This window comes from Sparus aurata, chromosome 24 (genome assembly GCF_900880675.1).
Source record: "Sparus aurata chromosome 24, fSpaAur1.1, whole genome shotgun sequence".
Taxonomy (NCBI): Eukaryota; Metazoa; Chordata; class Actinopteri; order Spariformes; family Sparidae; genus Sparus; species Sparus aurata.
Window position 1 is genome coordinate 1,535,331 of NC_044210.1, and position 4,882 is coordinate 1,540,212.

General features: G+C 45.5%; 1 long non-coding RNA gene across 1 annotated transcript; it reads left to right on the forward strand.

Moving 5' to 3' along the window:
- Positions 1 to 4,332: 4,332 nt before the first annotated feature.
- On the forward strand, positions 4,333 to 4,882 carry LOC115576830 (uncharacterized). The gene is made up of 3 exons (XR_003982952.1): positions 4,333 to 4,506; positions 4,573 to 4,661; positions 4,741 to 4,882. It is a non-coding gene; the product is annotated as an uncharacterized LOC115576830 (long non-coding RNA).

A 4,882-nucleotide genomic window follows, 5' to 3' on the forward strand; every position in this document is an offset into this window, starting at 1 on the left:
ACAACCCTTTCAATGTGGCATCAATTTCAACATTCTGGGGGTATAAAAAGCTGGTATTGTCAGTAAGTCATTCCAAGTTCATCATTCAAACAGCCATTAACACACGACGTCACTTAACAGCGCCAGCGCCACCTGGCCATAGCGCGCCTTCGGTGTGTCTCAAAGTGTCATCAGCAGACTTGCATCAGGACACAGAACTATTGGCAGAGTTTGTCACAGACCCAGGAGTGGAGCCCCACGAGTGACAGACCGCAACGATGACCAGTACCTAAGGACCTATGCACTCAGACATCGTTATGCAACTGCCACACAGCTGCAGGCCCAGTTACGAGATGTGAGGGGTACTAGGGTTTCCAGACAAACCATTCGAAACCGACTCCACCGCTTTGGCTTGAATGCCGTACAACCGTTGCAGGTGACTCCACTGACACCAAGACACCGGCGTGAACGTTTGCAGTGGGCACAAGACCATGTGACCTGGACAATGCAGCAGTGGTCTACCGTCCTGTTCACTGATGAGTGTCGGGTCACCTTGCACAGAAATGATGGTCGTCAGCGTTGCTGGAGAAGGCAAGGTGAGCGATACGCCGAGGTCAACATGGTCCCCAGGGTTCCCTTTGGTGGAGGAGCTGCAACAGTCTGGGCAGGCATCACCAGTCAGCGCAAAACACATTTCGTTATTGTAGATGGCTCAGTCACTGCACGTTCTTACCTCAGAGACATCATAGAACCCATCATCATCCCCCAATTCCGCCAGCACACCCCCAACTTTCTGTTCATGGATAATAATGCTCCACCACATCGTGCCAGAATTGTCACAGCTCGACTTCAGGAAGTCGGAGTGCCTCATATGGTATGGCCAGCAATGTCCCCTGACCTGAACCCAATAGAGCACGTCTGGGACCAGCTGAAGCAGAGACTGGATGATCGTACCCCACCCCCACATGACCTGGCAGAACTGCGTGTAGCACTTGTGGAGGAGTGGAACGCATTGCCTCAGAACAACATCATGAGGCTAGTGAGGAGCATGAGACGTCGCTGTCAAGCTGTCATTGCGGCAAATGGTGGAAACATCCGCTACTGACATTGTCAATTTTTGTTATTTGGGGCTATCCTTGTTATTGTCTAAATTGTTGGGGTAATAAATATTAAACTAATGAAAATGGTGTTTCTTCTCATTCATTATTAGTAATATCAAAGGGAACTTTTACTTATTTCATTAAAATTCTGATCCAAATAGGAAAAGCACTCATGTAACTGACACTATCCCTAACTTATTGTGAGTAGTGTATATATTACATTATCTGTCAAGTATTACATTATCAGTTTTGAAAAAAAAGACCCACCTGAAAATGTAATAAATTCCCAATAATGTAATAAGGTATTACATTATCGGTAAAAATTTTATTACAATATCAGTCAGGATATTTTATTACATTATTGGTGAAGTTATTACATTATTGGATTTTATTACATTTTCGATCGAGTTAGGTGCACATTTTATTACAATTTCAGGCGTAGGGTGCTACAAGTGCCCAACATAATCAAATAGACAATAAGGTCACAATGATCAGCCCGTTTATTGACAAGCAATTCACGTTTAGTAACCCAAAAAGTCTGGTGAGCCAGCAAAAAAAGAAACAAAGGAAGGGGAGACACCCAGACCAACCCTCAAAGGGTCATAGGACCTGGGCTCTCCCCTCTAACCTAGGACCACCCAAACTACAACTAAAGAAACAAAGCCTCGAAAACAAAGGCTACCGGGCTCACCAAACTCTCCATAAACTAAAGAGACCAAACTGACTGAGATTTTAGACCAGATAGTAACACTCAGAAGTTGCAGCTCAGGCTGGCAGCAGGGGAAGTTAGGGAGAGAGGCCACATCACATTGCTTCCTTTTTATAGGTCCACCCATTCAGCAGGGGGGGAGCATGTAACAGTCTTCATTCTGACTTCTTTGATAAGATGGATGCCCTCCTAAGCTGCTCCCCTGAAAATGACACACTGCTTGTTGTCCTGGGTGACTTCAAGATCCACCCAGAGAAGCTGCCCTTATCTGAATTCATCGACTTCTTCTCCACATTTGACCTCACACTCTCTCCACCCACCCACTGGCCAGGAACCAACTTAACCTTGTCTTCACAAGGTCCTGTAGTACCTCGGCAATCTCTGTTACCACGCTCACTGTGTCCGACCATCACGCAGTCACTTTCTCTCTCCCCCTGAAATCCACCACCTCACATGGTCACTGACCACAGCAATCTGAGTTTGCTTTCTCCCTCCACTCTCTCCTCAACTGTTATTCCTCACTACCATCAACAGATCAATTCTCTCTGATGTCCACCGAGGAAGCATGCCGGTTGAGAGGGAGTTATGCTATGCGGGGTCAAGGTGAAGTCTGAACAAATGAGTCTTGAGTCTTTTGCGGAAGATGGAGAGTAATCCCGCTGTCCTGACATTGGTTGGGAGTTTGTTCCACCACTGAGGTGCCAAAACAGAGAAGAGTTGCGACTACGCTGTCAGTGACTGACAGGTTCGTGCGAGGGCAGTCTTTATCCGGGATAAAGAGGCTGTCGGGGATGTCTGCCAAACATTTTGAGGTGCGCGTCGCAACGTGGGTGTTGGAGTCGGATGGGGGAAAAGAGAGGAACAGTTGGGTGTTATCTGCATAACAGTGGTAAGAGAATCTATGTGATGTGATTGCAGAGTCTAGTGATCTAGTGTGTAGTGAAAACAGCAGCTGTCTTTATATTGAGCCTTGAGGGACACCAGTTTCCAGAAAGCAGGGTTTGGACAGGGAGACATTCCATGTGAACTGAGTTCCGCTAGCATGGAGAGGAGTATTTGGTGGTTGACTGTGTCAGACGCAGAGTATAACTAAAGAGGAGGAGAGGGAGGAGGCTTCCTCAGTAGACATTAGAGCAAATTGGACTGAGGATGGTAGTGAGGAAAAAACAGTAGAGGAGAGAGGGATTTTAGATTGTGGCAGATGGTGACTGTGTTAAGTATAGGGGTACTCAAATACAAATCCTAAAGGGCCACAAAGAACTCTTTCAATAACTCAAAGGTCAAGGCCCGGGGGCTGCCGATTGAGGACCACTGCACTAGATGTATAATTCCCTCTTACTCACCTGCAGTAGTTTCACAGCTTCTCTTTCCTGGATAAAATGTCCCTTCTCCAAAAAAATCTCACATGAAATCCTGCCATTCCTTACCACCCTGATCAACTCCTCCCTCACTTCAGGCCATTTTCAACTCTTTTCAAGACAGCTACAGAAAAGCCACTCCTAAAGAAAACTACAGATCTCTTCTTTCATTCCTCTCTAAAATCTTGCAATGCGCAGTCTACAACCAACTGTCCTCCTACAGCTCACAAAACGACCTCCTTGACACTAATCAGTCAGGCTTCAGGAGTGCTCACTAGAGATGCACCGATCAGGATTTTTGGGGCCAATCACCGAAAGCAGTATCTGCCGATCCCAATATTGCCGATCACCAATCCCAGCGTCAAATCCATCAATTCATCTATATTGTTGTCTTGTGTAACTTTCATATATTTAATTAATGATTCTTCTTACACAACATTGACATTGTATTATTAAGTATAAAAATTAGGAGATGAGAAAGTATCATGAATTGACCACCGTTTTATTACAGGCTGAGGCAATGTGCAATATTTCACACTCTAGAGACTCTCTTAGAGACAACTTGGACTCAGCTTACATAGAGTAACTGTAGCTTACTAGTGGGAATGCATGCAGTCAGGGTGGGAATTTCGTCATTTTAGGGGCAAGTCCATTTGGCCTTCACTTCACATGGATTATATATTAAAACATTTTTTAATACCAATATCAAGTTAATGTTACATTAGAAAAAAAACGTTTTTTTTAAGTAGGGTTAGGGTTAGGTGATTTTTGTGACACCACACTGAATATTGGTGTTATTGAATATTTCTCCCAATAGAAATACCCAAAAATGATGGCAAAGCACATTTTTTCAAAACAAAAAAATTGTAGAATAACCAGCAGGAGACTGCAGTGATTTTGGTGACACTACTCTGAATAATAGTGAAGTTATTGAATATTTTTTGTAGTTTCTCTTTTCAGTGTTGCACTTTGTAGACGATCCCTGCACCCTCGTCTCACAGACGGCTGACCATACAGACCAGTGTTAGTGTCCAGCCTGGAGGAGCTTGTTTTGATAAAAATACGGTTGTAGCTCGTTGTCTACCTTACTACGGTAGGAAAGACCCGTCGTTTGTGTTTCAACAAGGTTTCTGTAGCAGTATAGATGTGCCATCCATGTCTAGTGCTACTGTTTGTTTGGCGCCACTAGTGGCCGTCATGCTGTGGGCTGGTATAAAAGCAGCCATCCTCCACCATCTCTTCCTTTTGCGCTCCTGTCACTGGTGCGTCACTTCCGGGCCAAAGGTTGTCTGGTCCGACAGGGTGACTGCTTGTTGCTGATCTGGGTTTCCTGTGTGCGCTATGGTGCATTGTTTGCTTGGTAAGTATTCTCTCTTTCGGCAATGTAGTTGATGCTGTCCGATGGCTAACGCTGGTGTGGTCTCAGGTGAACGCCGACAGCGGCCGGAGTCCTCTCTCCTTCCCTCCTCCTGTGTGAACGGGTGTGTGTGTGTGTCCGTGTTTGGTCGTAAACAGGTATGTGTTTGTAGCATAGCGAACAATCGCAGCATTTCTTGCTAACGTAGTGACATTAACAGTCTTTTCTCCTGATTAGGACTAACGCAATCAGCTTATTGGGGTCACTGCTGTTTTGTTTGCCGATACTTCGTCTCCACGCTGCTTTGCCTTGCTGCTGCTTGACGCTGCTGTTTGCCCCATGCGCTTTGCTCCGGCTGGCACATTGTGTCCGTAGCCGC